Raw genomic sequence first — 23,136 nt, 5'->3', positions numbered from 1 at the left:
CTCATCATGTTCCTCACCATAATTAATTATCCTGGTTGTCTGTGTGAAGATGGTCTAGAGTGGGAAAAAACACTGAATTTGGAGTCAAAGCACCTGACATTGCTTTTGTTATATTGGATAAGTCACTTAACCTCCAAAGGCCTCAGTTTTCTCATTTGTAAAATGACTGGGTTATTCTAGATGGTCTTTGAGGATCCTTTAAGCTTTAAATCTCAATCATATGATGTTATGACTGGACTCAAGGCAGGTGTATCTTGAAATCAGTTCCAACCAGCTCTGGAAAGCTGATTGTTAAACTTTCAGTATGACCATTTGCAGATCAGAAATTGGCAAACACTATAAATCAGGGCTTTATTTAATGTCTTATTGATTGGCTAAGCTTAAGAAAGTAATGGGACCTATTAAAAATGATGAACAAGCTGATTTTAGAAAGGCCTGGAAAGATTTACATGAATGATGAGTGAAACAAGAGAACCAGGAATGCATTGTATACAATAACAGCAAGATTGTGCGATGATCAATTATGAAAAACTCGATTCTTCTCAGTGCCTCAGTGAGCCAATAAACTTTGGATGGAAAATGCCTTCTGTATCCAGAAAAACCACTACAGAGACTGGATGTACATCAGCACATGCTATGTTTACTTCTTCTTCTTCTTTTTTTTTTTTTTTCTGTTTTTCCCCCTCTCTCCTGTGGTTTTTCCCTTTTGTCCTGGGTTTTCTCTGCCAACAAGATTCATAAAGAAATGTGTATTTAAAAGTTAGTATATATGTATAACCAGAAAAAAGAAAACAATTAATAAAGAAAAAATAAAGTAATGGGAGAAATAAAAACACAGATAAAACTTGTAGATTACAATGTGTTGTGAATACATTTTCCCCCAGAGAGTTGGTAATTAAATATTTGCCACCACACCTGTGCCTCAAGGCTTTTCCAGATTGATAGAACATATCAGAGAATTTGTATGCTGGAGCCATAGTCACTGAGAAGCCAGGATCGCCTCCATGCCATGATGAGGAATTGGAAAAGGACTTTGTGTAGGTAATAATGAAAGTTATTATATGGTAAAAGTATTGAAATAAAGCATGATGTAATTATAAGAAAGGCTATATAAGGTATTTCTTTTGTGGGGGCAGCTAGGTGGTTCAGTGGATAGAGCACCAGCTCTGAAGTCAGGAGGACCTGAGTTCAAAGCTGATCTTAGACATTTAATACTTCCTGGCTGTGTGACTCTGGGCAAGTCACTTAACTACAATTGCCTCAGGAAAAAAAAGAAAAAGAAAATTGACACTTGTGCCTTTGCCTTACTCCTCCTCCCCGCCAACTTTCTACCTCTAACTCTGGGAACAGTAACCAGGTTCTCCTTGACATTTGTAGAAAGAACATGTTAATCAATTGTCTTCTGACCTACCACCATCCCAGTGAGTTCTCAGATCAGAACACCCCTCCAGGGCCTAGATAACAAACAAACAAACAAACAAACAAAAAGCAATCTACTACCCTATAAGTGCTGTTTTCCCTTTCCCTCCTCCAGGAAAGGACCTCTTTTATTAGCTTGTAATTATATCCTCAGCACTTAACAGAGCACATAGGTCCTCAATAAATCCTTATTGATTGGTTGATTGAATTAACAGAATCAGAGAACTTGTGTTGTAGAAGACCTTAGGGACCATCCAATAGAGACCATGCTTGAAGAGGAAGACCATTGACAATTTTTCTGAGAAGTGCTCATCCAGCCTTGACTTAAAGGTCTCCAAGATGGGGACTTCATTAACTCCCAACCATCTTTTGGATAGCTGCCATTGTTAGGAGGTTTCTTCTTATATCAGGACTCAAATTGCCTCTTTGTGATTTTTACCCATCAATTTTAGGCACAAGAAAAAGAAGTCTGATCCCTCATACTGTAGATCTTCTTAATACTTGAAGATAGTTCTCATGTCATATTATATCTTCTCTCTGCCAAGGTAAGTGTAATGGGGGTAAACAGAGGAGTTCAACCCTTCCCCTCCCTCACTTCCTATCACCAGTCACACATATATCTATCTGCTATGGCTAGAACAGAACTCATGGGGTCTATGTGGAGCTGAGCTGAATTTCATTCTGGTTATTTTCATATATACACATGTTTAACACAGAAAGATTTTGGGAGGGTCCAATAGTCTCTTAGTCTCCTTGAGGGCAACAGGTGCAGGATTCTGTGTCAAAGAGAATTAGTCTGTAAGCCCTGAAGAGTTGTCCATTTAATAGACTGTGAAAGAAGAGACAAAGTAGCTAGATAGGGAAAGAAGGAGGGTCCCCTCAATTCTGTTTAGATGTATCATTGCTGCCTTTGGCATTTATGGCATTGTCTCAAGGACCTTTGCCATCCTAGTTGTCCTTCCCCAGATAATAAGTAGCTTAACTAGACTATCTTAGCATGTGGTGCCCAGAGCTGGACACAACCCTTCAATTGTGGCCATGGCAAAGGATGTTGGGATTCTTGACACTCCTCACTTTTCTTCCAACTGCTCTGCGAATCTCCAGTCATTATCCCTGTAACTTTCCAAACCCAGCCTTAAAACATGACAACCACTCTCCTATATGTGGTAACTTCTCTTATTAAAATGTAATTCCCCTAGAAGACATTGCCTCAGGGCAAAGTACAATGTCTGACAGAGTAAATGCTTACTTAATAAATGCTTTTTCTCTCTTTTGTTCATTCATTCATACAGATATATAATAAGAACTAAATCCCTTCACCTTTTTTAGCCTCGGTTTCCACATCTGTAAACCAGGTATAATAGTCAAATTATAGGAAAATAGGAATTGCCTACACCAGTGAAATCACAGGTTGAGTCCAAAAACCTTATAGATTTCCAGATAATGAGACAATGCTTGTGGAAATACTTTGTAAATCAAAGGCATTGTGTAAATATAAATTGTTATTAAAATTGTCATAATCCAATGTAGTTGGAAACACAAAACTTTTAAGCAATCTTTTACTATTTTTTATCTTTTTTTTAAAAAAAGGATAAAAAAGAAGGGGGGGGGAATAGTCTAATCAAACAAAATAATCATTAAAAAAAAAAAAAAGCTTGGTATTATCCAAGGTATTCCATATACATACCCCTCACCACTGCAAAGAAATGACTAAGTGCATTCTCATCTTTCTTTTTTTGGGTTAAGCATGGCCATTATAATCTCTCAGAATTTGCTTTTGGTTGCTTTGCAATCATTCTTTCCATTTGTGCTGTTGTGTATATATTTTTTGGTCCTTGATTTCATTCATATCAGTTCAAACACATTTCTCATCCTACTCTTTAGTCATCATAGTCATTAACTCTTTCAGCAAAATTGCTAACTTTTCAATTGCTGTTAAATAACATAATACAGCAGATTCCCTGTTCCCAAGATTCCCTTGAGAACCCAGGGTCATCTCCATGCCTTAATATAACATGGCCTTAGAAGTAGTGTGTCAGTGGAGAGTGAGTTGGCCTTAAAGCCAGTTGTAGTCCTACCTCTGACACTGAATTTATGACCTCAGACATAGTGGTTTTCAACTCAGTGCCCCTAGGAACCTCCTAAGAATTGGAGAGCGGATGATGATCCTCACTGAGGGAGTCTCCTTCCTAGGAATTCCCTACACCAGTGAAATCACAGGTTGAGTCCAAAAATATGAATAAAACAAAGAAAAAGCAATTAAAGATGTGACTTCATTGCCTCCTAAGTATTTTTTGAAAGAGACTTTTTTTTTAATTGACAGAACATATGCATGGGTAGTTTTTCAACATTGTCCCTTGCAATCACTTCTGTTATAACTTTTCCTTTCTTTCCCTTCACCCTCTCCCCTAGATGGCAGGCAGTCTCATACATGTTAAACATGTTAAAGTATATCTTAAATACAATATATGTGTGCAGATCCGTACAGTTCAGTTCTCTTGTTGCACAAGAAAAATCTGATGCAGAAAGATAAAAATAATCTGGGAAGGAAAACAAAAATGCAAGCAGTCCACATTCGTTTCCCAGCGCTCTTTTGCTGGGTGTAGCTGGTTCTGTCCATCACTGATCAATTGGAACTGAATTGGATCCTCTCATGGCCGAAGATAGCCACTTCCACCAGAACTGATCCTCACATAGTATTGTTGTTGAAGTGTATAATGATCAAGGAGGCTTCTTCTTATATCAGGCCTTGATTTGCCTCTCTGTGACCTCCACAAAGTTCCTAGTGGAAATTGTACCGAATTTGCAGAAAGATAGAGCCTTCTTGAATCATATTTGACCTTAATTCTCAATATTGCTATGACTTTGGGTTATTTCCTTTGTATGGACCTTGGCAATCTCAACTAAGAACTGAGCAAATTGGACCAGACGAGGTGATCCCTGAGGTTCATTTTAGCTACAAATCCCAAGACTTTGGATGTTTCCATATCCTAACACTTTGGCATAGCATAGTTAGCCTATTAAAAGGAAAACTAGAAGGAAATTTAGAGGCTCTCTAATCTAATCTCCTTACTTTAAAGATGAAAATGGGCATTTACATAACACTTTATGGTTTACAGAGACCATTAGACATTATCTCCTTTGAATCTCACTATCACTCAGGTACCTATGATCTTCATCCCCATTTTACAGATGAGGAAGCCAGGGCCAAGTGACTAACCCAGCAAGTAGTGACAGAGGAGATGGAGCCAGATCCTTTGATTCCATACCCCAAATATATCCCATTGCACACCCTAAGCTGCAGTGTTTTCTGTGCTCTGCTACCTCTAAAACAGATACAGTTTTGGACAGAAAAGGAAGTCCCAAAATACTGTCATGCTGGAGTGCTCCATGCTCCTTGTAAAACCTCTCAAAGGCCAGGCCAGTGATATGTAGCAGGGAACTGATTGTGAGGGATGTTTTAGAGTTAGCATCATTTTTATTAACTCTGTCTCTGATTCTGTCTATATCTCTTTCTGTTTCTCTGTTTCTGTCCCTGCTTCTCTGTTTCTCTGTCTCTGTCTCTCCTCTGTCTCTATCTCTCTCTATTTCTTGTCCCTTTTCCCTGTCTCTCTGTCTCTCTGTGTTTCTGTCTCTCTGTCTCTCAACATCTCTCTCCATCTCCCATGGTCCTAGTCTCTTTGCTTCTGTTTCTCTGTCTCTCTGTCTCTCTGCTTCTGTCTCTCTTTCTCTGTCCAGGTCTCTCTGTTTCTCTGTGTGTGTCTCTATCTATCTTTCTTTCTGTTTCTCCTCTGTCTTGTCTCTCTCTGTTTCTTCCCTGTCTCTCTGTCTCTCCCTGTTTCTCTGTCTCTCTCTTTGACTCTGATTTTTCTGACTGTCAGAGATTCTCTGTTTCGCTCTCTCTCTCTCTGTCTGTATCTGTCTCTGTCCCATCTCTCTGTCTTTCTCTGTTTCTGTCTGCCTCTGCCTCTACCTCTGCCTCTGTCTCTGTCTCTGTCTCCCACTGTCCTGGTCTCTCTGTCTTGGCCTCTCTGTTTCTCTTTCTCTGTCTGCCTCTCTGGCACTGGCTTCCTGTTTCCATTTCTTTCTCCCTTACTTTGTATCTCTCTCTGTCTCCATCTCTATCTCTGTTACTTTATCTCTGTCTGCTGTCTGTTTCTATTTGTCTCCCTAACTTTGTGTCTTTCTTTCTGCCTCCTTCTGTCTTTTTCTTTATCTCTGTGTCTCTCTTTGTCTCTGTCAGTGTCTGTGTCTCTCTCAGCCTCTCTGCTGCAAACCAGTAAATATAGAAAGCACAGAATTCCCCATGTGGCCAGAATTTGGGGAAAATATTAAAGAAGATTCCGAGAACGTCCAGACTTTTGATGGCTTCAGACTGAGGTCAGCTACCATGGAGAAAGTCTCTCCTTAAACCCCACTCTCTGTAGCTGCCAGAGTTCCTCCATTGCATTACTTCTGGAACTTCAACCAGCATCTATAGGGTTAATCCCACAATTCCCTCTAATGCTGCAACTGACTGAGGGAACAGGTGGGACAGAGGCAAATCCCCCACAACAGGACTTTTGAGTCTATAAATCTACAGGGCAACCAATAGCCTGAATTCTTAATCAAGCCTATTTCCTTTATTAATCTCTGAGAGCTACAGTGATTTATAAGAAGGATTTTCATTTGGTACAGAAAATGAATTTCATTTCACAAACCCATAAGTGTAGTCAAATCAATTGTCCCCAGCCCTTTCCTTTTTCCAGGGCGGCCCTTGCCCTGGTCTCTTAGCTTGATTGTTCCCTTACCAGACATTCGCTTAAAAGCCTTCATTGGATTTCTGTTCCTTATGGAAATAATATTAGGACCAGTACTAATAATGTTACCAGTACCAATTGCTGGGCCTCCAGGTGGCCATTTTTGGAGGAAGCTGTCCCACAGGAGATGATAAAGTAGTAGAACTTGTGGACTTAACCCGTAACTACTTTCCCATTCATTTCATGTTGGCACCCTTTAGCAATCTCCATTCTGGTTAGACTGGCCTGCTAGCTGCTCCCCAACGCGACATTTCATCTCTTTCCTCTGGACCTTTGTATAGACAGTCTACTCTATCTGCAATATTCTCCTCCTTGAGAGATCCTAGCTTCCTTCAAAGTATGGATTGGGTGCCTCCTCTTCTATGAGACTTCCTTGATCCCCTCAGTTTATACTTTCTTCCTCTTGCATCTATTTATGCTCTGATATTTCTTTGAATATATTCAGTATTCATTTCTCTGTATGTGTATTGTATCTGCCAGTTCAACGTCAACTCTGATGGTAAACACCATTGGATCTCACTGTGTTGTTAGTACTTGCATGTAGTAGTTAATGAAGAAAAAATTGTTGAATTGACTCCTCATTTTTCAGATGGGGAAACTGAGGCTTTGAGAAAGGAAGGATTTTGTTTATGGTCAGTGAGTTCAGACTTAAAAGTCTCTTGAGAGGAGGGATTGAATATTATCTTTCTTTGAATACTCAGAACAGTGCTTGGTACATAGTAGGTACTTACTAAATGCTTATTGACTGACTGACAGTTTTATTCTGCTTGACTCCAGAAGGCAGAACTGGGAGTAATGAATCTCATTAAATGAAGGCTGGTGAAAGGGCAAGCTTAATAATGGTAAAAGTGGAATGGGCCGCCTGATGGGAAACCAGTTATTGGGTAAATTGTAAAGGAGACATTATATGGGAGAATACAAATAAAAAAGCAAATGAGCTCTTCTCTGCCCTCATATCTATTCAGACAGTAGAAAACAACTATGGGAGAATGGTATTGAGGGGCACTTTGGGCCATAATGTTGTTATGAGGATAGTGATTGGGGCAATAGGGAAGTAGAGTCACACACTTTCTTCAGGAACAATGGCAGAAATCACATATCCAGAATTGAGGAGTAATAGGGTGAAGGATACAGCTCCTACTATGTGCAAGACACTGTAACTAGATCATGAGTATATAGAGATCAATAAAGAACCTTCTTTCAAGAGAATTTTTGAGGTTCCCCCAGCTACTAGTGCCTTTATATAACATGTACTCTATAAGCATTACATACATGTGTATATATATATGCATATATGTATATACATATATGTGTATCTAACCACCTATGTAGGACTAAAGTTGCCAGTTCCTATTATATTTTTGAAAGTAAATATTGCAGTGAGATGATTCAGAGCAGTTCCAATGATCTTGTGATGAAGAGAGCCATCCACACCCAGAGAGAGGACTGTGGGGAATGAATGCGGTTCACAACATAGCACTTTCACTCTGTTGTTGTTTGCTTGTATTTATTTTCTTTCTCATTTATTTTTCCTATTTGATTTGATTTTTCTTGTGCAGCCCGATAATTGTATAAATATGTATGCCTATTTTGAATTTAACATATTTCCACCTTGTTTAACATATATTGGACTACTTGCCATCTAGGGGAGAAGGTAGGGAAGAGGGAAATTGAAACATATGGTTTTGCAAGGGTTAATGTTGAAACAATATCTATGCATATGTTTTGAAAATAATAAAAAGTTTTATTTTTTTTTAAAGAAAGTAAATGTTGTCTTCAACATTAGAATGTAAGCTCCCTGAGAGCAGGATATGTTTTTGCCTTCTAAAGTACCCCCAAATTTAGCACAGTATCTGGCATAAAGATCTTACTAGGTGTTTCTTGAATGATTGATTTATTGTAAAACATAAAAATGAACTCATCCCTGCTCTCAAAAAAACTTAATTTCTACTGAGGAGAGGAAGTTACTATGTATGTACAGGTAAGAAAGGACAGGTACTAAGAACTCCAAACACTCCAATGGATCTGTGATTTAGATATTCTCTTCAACCTGCCCATCTTGTATGACCCTTGACCATATCTTCCCACTTCTTGGGGCCCATCCAACTAACTCCATGACTTCCATACTTTCTTGCAACATCCTAAGGATACAAAGTAATTTCAAGAGGGAGGTAGTGTTTCTGTCTAGAGAGATCAGGAAAGATTCTGCATTGTTTGGCAAAAGAAAGTAGGGATTGAACAAAGTAAGTATGAGAAGAGAGTCTATTTCAGATACAGAAGACCATCTGGTCAAAGGCATGGAGGTGGAGATAAGACAATATTTGTAGAAACTGGTATGGAGTTAGTAGGCAATTCTGGATAAGATGGAGAATGTGGTAAGAAGGATAATGTGTGAAATGACTGGAAAAGTAGGTGGGAACCAGATCATACAGGAATTTTATGAGGCAGTATTGAAAAGTAGAGAGCCAAAAGACCTCCACATCTTGCCTCTGACATATTGGATGTGTGACAATGGTCAATTCCTTTTTTTTTTTTTGAGGCCAGTTAAGTATCAAAGCTAGACTTGAATTCAGTTCTCCCTGACCACAGGGCCAGAGCTCTATCTATTGTACCATCAAGCAATCTTCCATTGTAACAGAAATGGATAACGATGTATAGTGGGGATTCCCCATGGAAGGAGAGAGGGCTTTTATCAAGTATGGCCCAACAGAAGGAAGATTCACGATTTCTAGCCTCTTCTACCCTTACCTTTCTTTGTGGGAGACTTGCTTTCCTTTCAGGAGGGGAAGCAGGAAATTAGGAAGTTAGGTTCAGAGGTCACTCTGGTCTCCTCAGAGAGAAAGGATATTGGCTAGAAGTATGTCTATCTGCTCCTTATATATTGTTCATCTTGGGGACATGGTTAGATTCTATCTAACTTCTAATAACTTTGTCATTTCTGGGGGTAAGAGACCTCAAGCTCTATATCCAAGGTTTGACCCTTTTCTTAATACTAGTTCCACTGTTCTATATAGCAAATAGCAAAGAAGTCCATTTACCCAAACAGTAGCAAAACAGAAATCTGAAAGTATGATGAGACAGAACAACTCACAAATAGCTAAATACAAACCAGATATAGACAGGAGAAATTGAGAATAGGAAGCCTTAGGGGGATTGGGATAGCTAGAATTCAGGGGGAACTGGAAAGGATTTACTTTAAATACTTTTTAGGTTTATAAATGAAGGGTTGAAAAGACCTTTAGCCTAGTTTATCTCAGAGATATAGAAAATCTAACTCAGGAAAATTCATGACTTGCCAAAAGTCACATAACCTTTGTAGAAATGGATTGAAGATGGACGTTGGGTCTTTCCTGCTCTGAGTTCCTCCAACACGTTCTCATGTTTTGATATATTTCAAAGCCCTTTTCCAGATGGCTCTGGACACTCTCCATTTTCCTTCTTAAGGACAAAACTGAACACAATATTTTAGATAAGGTCCGATGAGGGCAGAGGACAGACCTTCTTGATCTTGGATAATATGCCTCTCTTAGCACCTAAAAGGATAGCTTTAGTTCTCCATTTCCTGGTGCTGTAGACAGCTTGGCTATTGGTGGGAGGTGGAGGAGAAGACTTTATCTACTCCTGAAAGGCATCTGACATGGTACATTACTGTTCCTATCAGGAAAGCAGTTCAGAAAGCCAGCAAGAGAGCAACAAACTTCACTCCTGCTTGCTGGGACTTCCCAGAGTGTTTCCAGAGATAAAGGCTCCAGACACTTCTATGATAACTTCCTGGGATGGGTGGAAACACCCCACATTCCTATCAGTATTTTCTCAGCAAGAGTTCAAAGGGCAGGGCTTTTTCAATCACGTATTCTTATAGCATCCATGATAGGGAGTGGCAGTAGGATGGACAGAAGGGAGCTCCTCTTGGCCTGTCAGCACAAAGAAGTCATTTCAATTGGCCAAGGTCATACAATGAGACAAGCGGCAACAGCTCGGATTTACAGGAGGGATGCTGAGGGGAGAGGTAGCAAAAATAGTGATGGACTCCAAACCCAGCCTCTGAGCTGCCTTCTATGATCTTGGACAGGAAAATCATGTCTCTGAACCTCAATTTCCTTATGTAAATTGGGCATAGCAATACCCATAGTACCTACTCGCAGGGTTTGTTATAAGCTTCAAATGAGACATGAAGTTTTCCTGGGCCTTCCTGGCTGTTAGTGCCTTTCCTTCAAAATTACCATCTGTACCTTGTATCTGGACCACACGTTCCTACATGTAGGGTTTTTCTTTTGCCATTGTATCTTCAGTGGCTAACCCGGCATGTGGTAGGTACTTAACAAATGCTTGTTGATTGATTGTATGATGATGCCAATGAAGATGAAGATGATGAAGAAGAAAATGAGGAGGGGGTGGTGATGATGATGAAGATGAAGAGCTTTATAGCTCATGGAGTCCTTTTTCCACAGCTAAAGCTGTGAGCAGTTAATAGGGATGACTCAATTTCCTCATTGCTCAGTTTTTGTATTTCATGTAACCTAAATTAAGTAAGATGTGCTCAGGGCACATGTGTGTTATCTATTGGGAGAGAGAGAAAAGGATAAACAGGTAAAATGTAAGCCCTTTGAGAACAGGGACTGTTTTAATTTGCATAGAACAGGACCTGGCCTATAGTAGGTGCTTGATGTTTTGAACTGAAGACAGTCTTTCATACTAAAGGAGTCCTCAGTCTCCTATTTTGGAGAAAACCAAGACACAGACGACTTTTCATATGAGCCAGAGCATGAATGAGGGTAATAGAGAACATGTATATAGGTCATAGGAGAGTGAAGAGGAAATTGGATTTGGAGTCTGAAGACCTGGATTTAATTCTATGCTGCGCTAAAGCAGAAAACATGCTGAATTTGGCGACAGGGAATCTGGGTTCAGATCTTAACTCTATTTATTAATTGTATGATTATGGGTAAGTTGAATCTTCTCTCATTTTTTTCTCATCTATAAAATTAGAAATTTGGTTCAAATGATCTCTAAGACCTTTTGCAGCTTGAAATTCTCGGTCACTATAAGATCAAGGTTGGAGAATATAATAAGGAGGGAAAGAGAGAAATCAAGAGAACTGAATGTTTTGGGCTGACTCCCTATATGACATCTTCTCTGTGAGTCTAGCCTTTGATAGTGGCTCCCCTGTAGCTCTCGTTTCTAGTAAGGGTTGTGGCACAGGCTCCTAGGAGGAAAAGCCCTTCAATGTATTTGGTCACTATAGAAACGGGATTGTTTTTGTCAAAATCACTATCATCATCGTCATCATCGTCCTTATCATTATCCCCACCACCACTGTCATCCTCATCCTCACCATCACTAGTGTCACCATGGACATCATCACCATCATCACGATCCTCACTGCCATCATCTTCCTATTCTATTCTACCATCAGTTCTATCATCATAACCATCATGCTTGTGTTTGCCACGAGAGGCAATACAGCATTATGGGTAACTTCTCCAATCTCCAGCTCTGGGGACACAACTTCCAGAAGCACCAACTGAGATCAGTAATCTTTTCTATAACTTGACTGTGATACAGGATAAGATTCGGAGGTATAGAAGAAGCTCTATCTTCTTTCTCCTTTCTTCACAACCACAAAGCACTGCATTTGGAATCAAAGGTCCTAGATCAAGTCTCAATCCTGCCAGTACTAAATGATCTTGAGGAAATCAATTAGCCCTTTATAGAGCCTCAGTTTTCTCCTTCAGATAATGAAGTGGCTGGACTTGCCTTTTCCTGATATAAATCCATGATTTTAATGTCATTATAGGCAAGAAAGAATGGGGACAGAAATGTGTATCATATGTATCCTCAGAGGCCATTATTGATATCTCCTACATGCAATTGTAAGGGGCCACAGCACCATGTAGTCCAATCAGTATATAAAAGTAATTACCACTGTAACACACATCTAAGAATTAGTTCAGACAGGAGCTGTTGTTTTTCATTTCTTTCAGTCACATCTGATTGTGAGTTTTCTTGGCAAAGGTACTAGAGTGGTTTGTTATTTCCTTCTTCAGCTCATTTTACGATAAGGAAACTGAGGCAAAGAGAGTTAGTAACTTGATGGGATCACACAACCAATAGGGGTCTGAGGTCAGATTTGAACTTAAGAAGATGAATCTTTTTGACTCCAGGCCTAGCAGTCTACTCTCAGTGCCTCCCAGCTAACCCAGGAAGGGGTTGAATAAGTCAATGATCTTAGAGATCTTCTGTTGGTCTCAGTAGTAACTTGGATTGTGTATTATCTCATTTCTACCTTGGGAAGGATTATCATTTCCATTTTATGTATGTATAAGCTGTATCATAAATAAACCATAAAATGGTTTGCCAAAATTATAATTGAGGATAAAACTAATAACAAACTTCTCATGAAAGACTGATTCTCAGCAAGATAATGAAGTAGGTTTCCTACTTCTCTAGAATCCTCAATTCAGTTCAATTTAATTCAATGAACAATTCTAAAATTCTAAGTTAAGATGATCTACTGCTCTGCAATAGAGGAGGTCATTTCTTTTTTTGTTAATCTTTTTAAAAAATATTATTGTTATTATTATTATTATTTTTTGCTGAGGCAGTTGCAGTTAAATAACTTGCCCAGGGTCACACAGCTAGGAAGTGTTAAGTGTCTGAGGCCAGATTTGAGCTCAGATCCTCCTGACTTCAGGGCTGGTGCTCTAGCACTGCTCCATCTAGCTGCCCCAAAGCTTTTTATTTTCAAAACATATGGACAGATAATTTTCAGCATTGATCCTTGTATACCCTTGTATTCCAAATTTCTCCCGAGGAGGTGATTTCTACTAATGAAATCAAAGTTTACAACTCCCTTCCTCCATCTCTTCCTCCTCTTCCTCCTCTTCCTCTTCTTTTTCTTTCTTCCTCTTACTCCTCCTCCTTCCACCATTACACCAACTAATAATAATAATAATAAAGGCACCAGAATGGATTTTCTCCTCATCTTTGCTTCTTAGAATACTTTGTTTAAATCTACAGTCAGAGGGATTGATTGATCACTATTCCTGTTCAATGCCTTGATAAAATCCAGAAAATCAGCAAAGAGTTTGTAGCCACCCTTGAGGACACAGAGGACCACCATGTGGTGGTGTCCCATCTCCTTCATCACATCTTGTGTCAGACGGTCAGTCTTGTCCAGGATGGTCCTTCCTTGATTTCCTCCACATGCTAGTGTTCCCTCAAAAATACCTTACTTGGCATTGCTATTGTAGCTATTCCTCTAGCCTTATCTCCCCTGATAGAATGTAAGTCCTTCAGGGCAGGGACCATCTCGCTTTTGAACTTTCCATTCCCTCTTGCCTAGCTCGGGGTCTGGCCGTCACTAAGTGCTCATGGATTCATTGATTGATTGACAGGTTACTTATTTCTTCCCCCACTAGCACCGGCCTTCCTCCCCCAGGCTCCTTGAAAAGGTCAATCCATCCTTGGTTGGAAGGAGGGGAAAAGTATTTGATGAGCTGCCCTATCAATGGGCTAATATAGCTGATTACAGTGGAATCTGAGGCTGTCTGAGACTGGGTCTAGGCCAGCAATGCATTAACTCTGCTGGTGTCTCCGTGTCTCCATCACCCTCCACTGGGGACACAAGGGGGGTGGTTAATTCCTGAAAACAAGCCCATCTGATGGGCTTTTATTAAGCTCTGTCCTTTTTTTTTTTTTATCAGGTGCTGGGTAAGAGGTTCCTTTCTGAAGCCAAGTGTTTCTGCTTGCCCTCCCAGGTCTTTCTGGGGAGAATGGTGTGCCGGGAGAGACGCCAGGGCCCTCTTTAGGGGCTGGGCAGTGAGCAGCACTCTCTGTGCTGAGTCACTAGGAGATTATAATTTCTAGATTTTTCTCCATCTCCTCCATGAACCTAAAATACATTACCTGCATTTCCACCATTAGGGATTCATTCCTTTGAGTTAAAGCATTGACCACAGCAGACAGGTCCCTTAGAGAAGCAAGAACCTCCAGAGGAATAACATTTATTCTGTGTCGGCATAAATAGTTGATATCAGAGCTTATCTTTCTCCAATCCCTATGGATATGAGAGTTTTGACAGGGAAAAAAGAATATAAAATCATAGGAACAGAAAATTTGCTATAAGGTGCCTTAGAGACCCTCTGGTCTAACTCCTTCCATTTTCCAGATATGGAAATTTCACAATACTATCCAAAGTGTTTCATTTTTGTCTCTGCATCCCGAGTCCAAGAGTAGCTAAGTGGTGCCGTAGTGGATAGAGCACTGGGTTTGGAATCTGAAAGACTTATCTTTTTGAGTTTAAATATGGCCTCGGACTTTTATTATATCTGTGAGCCCGGGCAAGTCGTTTCACTCATCTGTAAAATAAGCTGGAGAAGAAAATGGTAAACCACTCCAGGTCTCTCTTGAAGGAAAACCCCAAATGGGGTCATTGGGAGTTGAACAGGACTAGAACCTGTGAACAACAACATGATCCCTGAGTCTGTAATATAATAAAATTAAAAATTCTAAATCTAAAGCTGGGAGAGATTTCAGAGGCTATATAATAATAGCTAACATGCACATATAACATGTTAAGATATACAGAATTATATACATACCTGTATGTATATTTCAAAAGTATAAATATTATAAACTATAAAATAATATAAAAAATGAATTATTTGATTTCCTTTAATTTCCTCTTGTGAATTTTGTATAATAAAATTATTTTAATTCTAATTTTAATAAGATGGGGTGGATGGAAGGGTTCTGGATGATAATAGAGAAGTAGATGGCATCATTTTGCTTGGCTACCTTGATCATTTGACTAATGCCTGTTGGATATTTTCTGGTGTGTGTGTATACGTATGCATGCATGCATATGTGTGTGTTTGTGTCCATGCCAAAAATGTTACACAAGCATAAAAAAAACTTCATTCTTTGGCTGATCATAAGGCTAGGATTGTAAATTTAGTCTTTCAGTCATGGAGCAGCAGCTTGGAAAGTGTTTATAAAATATGAAAGTTGACTAGAACAATGTATGACACAAAATAGTGGCTTTGGTCAGTTTTAATAAAACCTCCACTATATTTAAATAATTTAAATAACTTTTCAAATATTGGGGAATCTTTTTTCTAAGTTTGTAGAATTTATACTTTTCAACTTATCAAAATTTAAAACTATACTAAGGCTTTTGGGGAAACATATTATACACACAAACATAGATATGCACTGTATATATATATATACAGTGCATATCTATGTTTGTGTGTGTGTATATATGTATATATATATATATATACATATATATACACACACACACATATATATATGCATAGATTCATGTAACATTATCTACTGTGGTCCTTACTGCATGAAGACCAGTATGTTACGTTTCATCCTTCCATTGTCTCAGGTACCCTCAAGGGGTATTATGGGTACTTACGCAAATGGCTCCAACCCCTAGTAATGATGTTCCTTCAATTCTAGGGTGTAATCTGAACTTTCAATTCTACTAATAGTTGCTATTAGTTATTACTACTAATTAGCTATTAGTACTAATAGTTGCATTAGCTTTTACAAAATAATATTTACTTCAGGAAGTATAATCACAAATATAAAAGCTTACTCCCCAACTTGTGGAAAGTGTGTTCCCCTCCCCTATGTACCTCAGTCTCAGTTTGGAGTCCAAAAGTGGGAGGGGGCAGCACTTGAGTCCCAGACATCCTGACTTCTCTGGGCTTCCCCGCTGGACTAGCAGGCTGCCACATCCCCTCTAGAATCCTGCTTCCAAGGTCACTCTGGCTCAAACTCCTGAGTTCAGTGATCCTGGTGGGGATCACTGCCTGCATCTGAAACTGAAAAGGACAAATGATGTAGAGCAGAAGCCCATTTCTCAGAGCCAGGGTGAAAGAGACACTAGTTCAGTTTATGACTTCCATGCTCTGGGTGGATTGTAATCTTCACCTTCTGCTCACAGCAGCAAAAGAGAAATGACCTTCCCAGTCTCACTATTTTTAAAGACAAAGGCTATTCTAGATAGGGTACTTCCCTTGACTGCCTGAAGGGGATGCAGAGTGCCCCATTTTGTCACCTGGACACTCCTAAAATGACCCCTTTGCATATCTCCTTCTATTTGAAATTTGTGGTCTTGGTCACATAGATGGGGGGGGTGCATTTTAAAAATGAAATCCTTACCCCAAATTCAGCCTCTTGTTCCAAAATCAGAACCTGTGGTCTCTGGGAAGGCATAAGTGATGGCTGTTTACTTGCTTCCCAATGTCATGCTGTTGAGTCTCGAAATAGCCAATGTCATAGCATCATAAACAATCCCAATATATCAATAAAAATGACAATTATCCCCAAATATAAAGTTCTGCAGATTCATCAAAATGAGTAACATTTTACAGAGTTCACTAAATATCTCTGCTTGCTCAGCCTTAACCTTTTTCAACCCAAAAGCAAGGGAAAGAGCAAAGGAAACAAAAACTGGCTTTAGTCCTTAATAGAAATCCAGTCTATACTAAGTTGTCCAAGCTACAGGGAGTTCTCGCCATGGGGATTAAGATCAGAGGCCATTTTGTCTTGCCTCTTTCTTAGATGAGAAAATCATCCCAGGTGAAAATTCCTCCATTGAATTCCAAAGTGTAGAAGATCATCCATCTGGGGTCTGTACCCAGTGTCCCTTTCTCTTCAGGATGCCCAACAATCATCCAGAAATTCATCTAGAATAACAGTCTTGGCAACTTCCTCTGCTTTCTTTATCGCAAAGGGCTAAATTCTCCCCATGGTTCCTTGCTATCACCAGGGGAAACCCAAAGGAAATGTAAACTCATCCATCAGGATAAAAAGCAGGCTTACTTAGAGAAAGAGCAAAGAATACCAGCTACTTATGGATTTGGGGCAAAAGCCCAAGAACCCTAAGAAGTCAATAGGGCATTTTAATTTTGCAAGAGTTAAGCAGTCTTGATCCATTTCAATGCAAAAGAATCAGACTCAGTAGCATTATAATGATTTCAGATTTCTTACACTAAAGCTTAATAATAGTAGAAGTAACTAATAGAGCACCGGCGATGGAATTAGGAAGCCCTGAGTTCAAATCCTGCCTCAGACACTTGTTAGCTATATGATCCTGTGACAGTTACTTAACTTCTATTTTTCTTGGTTTCCTGATCTGTAAAATGGGATAATATTAGCACCTATCTCCTAGGTAATCATGAAATAATAATTGTAAAGTGCTTAGTACATTCCCTGGCACTTAGTAGGTTCTATAAAAATGTTATTTATTATTATCATTTATTTTATCAGTTTTATATAGGACTTGATATAGAATGAATTGGATCGTTAATCTTTAGTAATACAGAAAGTATCAGTATTTAAACACTTAAGGTATCATCAAATGAAAAAATTCACAATTTTGGGAGGTATTAAATACACAGAATTTAATAATACAAAAGGTATCAGTATTTAATTAATTAAGCAATCAATCAAGGAATTTGCAAAATAATGACAGTATCACTGATTTATGAGGGAACATATGGCAAGAAAAAATGACTGTATTCCAGACAAAAGAAAAATCACCCAATTTCTCTAAAATCTTTTGGTTTAGAATATCTAGAATCAATTCCCCAGCCAAGAATCTCTCCAGAGATCTCTGCAAAACAAAATCTAAAGGCCTCACTTTACCCTACACAAGACCCATATATGACACTGACCCCCTGACCCCACTTGAAGGACAAGTGTCTTACATTTTCTTCTCTTCCTCCAAGGTTCTTCAGTAGCCTTAAGGGAGTTGGGGGAGTCTAGGCTCCTTGTAAATGGTTGAAGCTCCCACCAATGGCAGTCCCTTCAATTGTGGGATTGATCCTCTGAGTCTGGTTAGATTAAACCACTCAAAGTTGGATTAAAAAAATGAAGTGCTACTCATTTGCTTGGACAGCAAATTTCAAATGAGGGAAATCTGTAATGGGGCTTGTCTTTGGCATGGACAATCTAGACATGACATGGATAAAGAGTAGCCTCTTCTTTGATTGATGCTTAGCCAGAAATACTGCATATTGAAGATGGAAACAGTCTCTCTCTTTCTTTCCCTCCCTTCCTCCTTCCCCACCTATTCCTTCCCTCCCTCTCTCCTTCCTTCTCTCTCTCTCTCTTTCTCTTTCTATCTATCTCTCCCCCTCTTCTCTGTCTCTGTCTCTGTGTCTCTCTCTCTCTGATGTTCAAATATATTTTATTCAAATACATACATATATTAGTTTATTGAATTGGTATGAATTGAAAGATCATGAAGTCAGGGATAATAACAAAATATTAACAGAATGTATATAATGCTTTAACCTTGGGAATCTTTTAAATCAGATCCTCTCCTTTGGACTCCTAGATTAGAATGAAACGAGTTAGGGAGATTTCTCTTCACTCCAACTCCAGGAGGAGCATATGGCAATGGGAAGAATGTACTTATCCAGATGAATAAGAGACAAGACCTCTAGTATCAGAATGCCTTTTCCTGCCTTTCTGTCTCCTTTCCTGATTGAGCACAGGTACATGTCTTATAATTTCAGGTGGAAAACGGAATGGCAGACATAGAAGTCATCCAATTGATCAAGAACTCCTGATCATCTTTGCTACAGACAAAAATGAAGAAAAAAAAAGTCCTGCCTTGGAGAAGGTGACATTCTACCGAAAAGTCCCTTCCAAAGCTGAGATTTTATGATTCTATGATCCTGTGAAACTTCCCATCATCCTCAAAGATGATGAATTGATGTTGATTATTTCAGGAAACCCCAAGAAGGTGATGGTAGGGGAATTATCTGGGTGTCTTATCTTGCATTATTCTAAGGAAATCCCGGTACTTTCAGAACCTTGCATCCAACTGATGAAGCACCACATTTAAATTTGAGTTATAAGTGTGGCTCTTGCCAGTTGGCTGAACAAGAACCCATTGACTTCATTGGGAATGCATGTCATCATTGAACCATGGACTTTAAATTGAAGAAAAACCTTGGTCTTAATCTAACCTCCATGGTTTTTGGTTTCTTTTTTCTCTTTTTAAAAAGAATAAGGGGAAAAGACCTTTTTTTATTTCCATATGGGTCATGTTAAGGAAAATATAAAGAAACAAAATCTAACTCTATTATAGGCAGGAGTCTCATTAGAGTGGCCTGGAAAAGGTTAGCCAATTTACAGACTATACATCTTAATCTCCCCTCAATAACAGGAGCAGCATGCTAACCTGGAAGGTGGGGTGAGGGAGATGGGGAGAAAGTTTGGGCCAATAGAAGCTGGCTCTGAGCCAGAGAATGAGCCAACTAGATCTTGCCTTCTTTTCATTCTCCTGACTGCTACCCCTCATTAGCGCCACATATATTGAGAGAAGTGTGTGTGAGGGTGTGTGTCTCCCCAACAGCTTCAGGAAATGGGAGACCAGGGGAAAGTGCTGTGATCCAGCCATCCTCAATGGAAAGTCCATTACCTGCAGGTGCACTGGGATCAGCTTCCTTTGAAGAAAAGCAAAGCAGGAAAGAGGATGTGTTGGCGTAGAGGAGACAGGTAGGCAGGGTGTATAGCCTCTCACCTGTGGCCAGCTGGTTTTCATCCACTCTGGCAGTTTCCAGTTGATCTCATTTTTTTTTGGAGAAATGGATGGACTGAGGCTGTGGGACTTCACTCCCATCTTGTTATCTGTCTTCAACATACTGCTAACGTTTGCCCTGACAGGCAGGATGTTCTGGCTGAAAGAGAAGTGGAATTAGCTTTCAATTAATGGAAAACTAGATTTGAATTTGGTGTGAAGCCGTTGGGTGGTGGGATGGGTAGAATGCATGATCTGGAGTCAGAAAGACCCAAGTTCAAATCCTGTTTCAGACACTGACTAGCTGTGTGAGTCTGATCAAGTCACTTGACCTCTAAATGCCACAGAGTCCATATCAGTAAATAGGAATAATAATAGTCTCCTCCCAGGCTTGGTGTGAGAATAACAAGACAACATATTTAAAATGCTTTGCAAACCTTAAAGTGTTATATAATAATAGTTTATTTATGTATGCATGTACATATACATATACATATATATGTATACATATATATATATATAGTTGTTGTTCAAACATTTTCAGTCGTGTTTGACTTTTCCTGACTCCCTTTGGAGTTTTCATGGCAAAGATATTGGATTGGTTTGCCATTTTCTTGAGGAAATGAGGAAACTGAGGCAAATGGTTATCTGACATTCCATATTCCAAATCCTAGGTTCTTTTATTTCAAGATGTTTTTTTAATCTCTGCTAGTCTGTGTTCTCTCTTAACATCCTATTTTCCAGGGTTTTTTTTTATAATTAACATTCTGTATTCTATGTTCTAGCTTCCTCTGTTCCATTTTTTAAAATCTCTGCTATTTTGTGTTCTCTCTTAACATCTTATTTTCCAATTTAAAAAAAAAATTAACATTCTGTATTCTATGTTCTAGCTTCCTTACTGTTCCACTTTTTTTTAATCTCTGCTATTCTGTGTTCTCTCTTAACATCCTATTTGCCAAGGTCTTTTCCAGTTTTGACATTCCGTATTCTATGTTCTACCTTCTTATAGTCCAAGATATTTTTTAATCTATCTCTGCTATTCTGTATTCTCTCTTAACATTTTATTTTCCAGGATCTTTTCCAGCATTAAAATTCTGTATTCTTTGTTTTAGCTTTCTCTGTTCCAAGAAGTTTTTCCCTTTACTGTTCTATGTTTTTTTGTAACCCATTTTCCAGATTTTTTTTTCCCAAGCTTTGACATTTTGTATTCTAAGATTTTTTTTTAGTTTTGTCTGATGTTCTGTATTCTCTGTTCTAACACCCTATGTACTAAGCTTAAATTTTAGATTTCATGTTCTCCCATTTTTACACATATTCCAAAGGCCCCCATCTAGCCCCATCATTCTCCATTTTAAAGTCTTTCTCTGCTTTGACATTTTCAATGGTCTGTTCTAAGTTCTTTCTTGGTTCTGATGTTCCATGCCCTATTTTCTATCCTTCTATATGATTCTATATTCTAATCTTTTCTATTTCTTTTTTTTTTTGGCTCTGACTTTCTCTGACCATGAGATTTTATCATCTTCAAAGTCCAAGCATCTCAGAGTCCTCATGTCATGATTGACAGAGACAACTCAATGTCTGCAAGAGTCCCTGATCCTAGTGCTTTCCATGGACTGGGCTGCAGATCGAGACATCAGACAAAGGTCACGTCTCAGTCACTGAGCAATTAAAAAGCCCAGAGGAAAGGGGGCAGTGGTGCTTTGGGATCAATCATTTTTCATCTGTAAGTTTTCTATAGAATCTCTTTAAGATTGGACACCACTTTAGGAAATGACATGAAGGGAGAGGAGACTTAGGTCTGATTACGTAGTCTAGCCTTGTGCCTATTGCTATTGATTCTGTCCTTGGACCCAAGAATGACAAGAGTAATCCTTCCTCTATATGATAACCCTTCAAATACTTGAATCTATATCTATATCTACATCTATTGTGTTCCCTCTTTGTTTTCTGTTATCCAGGCTAAACCTCCCCAGTTTAAGGAACTGGACATTAATATTTGACATGGACTTGAGACCACTGGCCATTCTAGCTATCTTCCTCTGGATGTCCTCCAGGTTTTCAATGTCCTTCTTAAACCCGTCCCCCTCCTAGAATTAAATATGAGCCTCCAGATGTGGTGGCACTATAATATTTTTCATGTGTGTCATGCATGATGATCTTCAAAGTATTTTCACATCTGTTACTGCTTAGCAAGAGCAAGGGGTAACCAATGGCAAGCCCGTGTGTTTCATTGGTATCCATTCCATGTTGAGATATCTAAAGGAAGGTACCTGGTAAATTGAGTAGACCAATTATGGAAGATTGATGTGATGATGTGGATGAGAGAGTCCAGGCAAGCATAAGCAAGTGGCGATTTGCATTGCTGGGGGGAATACCCAAGATAAAAAGTTCACGGAACCTTTGGTGAATGGAAAACAAATCCAAGAAGATGGAAAATATGAATGGGTTAGAATCTATCTCCTTGAAGAAATGGATCCTCACATGGACAAGATCACAGTGCTATTAAAATATTGAAGTCTCTTACTTTATCCTCAACTCAGCCTTGTGGGATGCTAAGGAAACAGGGCTTGCTTTAGCACTTGGAATCAGGTCAATATCACCATAAATTGTCTTGAAAGCAAACTTTTAATATATACCCAAAGAGAGCCAGCAGAATGAGTTTCTTTATGATTGTGTGGGTATAGGCTTAATAATGATAAACAAACAAACAAATAAATAAAACAATTCTAGGTAAGAACAATATAAAATTACTCAATCAAAATAGCCATATAGCAGTAAAACTTCTAGCTAGATAGCAGGTGGTTAGCTGAACAGTTCTTGCATAGTTACAGAAATCTCTTGAAATTTTGATGGTCTGCTCAGGGTTTAATTTCAGTTCTGTGATCTCTAAAGATAAGACAAGTTTTAGCTCCATCAAAGAGAACTGGCTTAAAGTAGAAAGAGCACCTTCACATATCCTGGACTTCTCATCCTTTGAGTTCTCAAACAAAAGCTAGGTAAATATTTGTTAGATATAAGGGAGATTTAAGATATTCTTTAATATATCTAACATGTATTGGACTACCTGCCATCTGGAGGAGGGGGCTGGGGGAAGGAGGGAAAAAGTTGAAACAGAATGTTTTGCAAGGGTCAATGCTGAAAAATTACCCATGCATATGTTTTGTAAATAAAAAGCTTTAATAATTTTTTTTTTTAAAAAAAGATATAAGGTAGAAGGAATTTTTTTTTTGCGTGTGGGTTGGTTTAGATCAGTGGTTCTCAAAGTATGGTCTAGAGAATCCTGGGGATCTCTGAAACCATTTTAGAGTGTCTACAAATTCAAAAATAGTTTTTATTTCCAATATGGTAAATGTCTATAAATAT

At 38.8% G+C, this 23,136-nt stretch overlaps 1 long non-coding RNA gene across 1 annotated transcript; it reads left to right on the top strand.

Moving 5' to 3' along the window:
* The first annotated feature begins 833 nt into the window (after nt 1-833).
* LOC116420838 lies at nt 834-19,264 on the top strand. The gene is made up of 3 exons (XR_004231300.1): nt 834-1,041; nt 1,872-1,964; nt 18,764-19,264. It is a non-coding gene; the product is annotated as an uncharacterized LOC116420838 (long non-coding RNA).
* The last annotated feature ends 3,872 nt before the right edge of the window (nt 19,265-23,136 follow it).

The sequence above is a fragment of the Sarcophilus harrisii genome, chromosome 1 (genome assembly GCF_902635505.1).
Source record: "Sarcophilus harrisii chromosome 1, mSarHar1.11, whole genome shotgun sequence".
In the NCBI taxonomy this organism is placed as follows: Eukaryota; Metazoa; Chordata; class Mammalia; order Dasyuromorphia; family Dasyuridae; genus Sarcophilus; species Sarcophilus harrisii.
The sequence above is the reverse complement of the archived record's forward strand: the minus strand, read 5'-3'. Positions and strand labels throughout refer to the sequence as shown.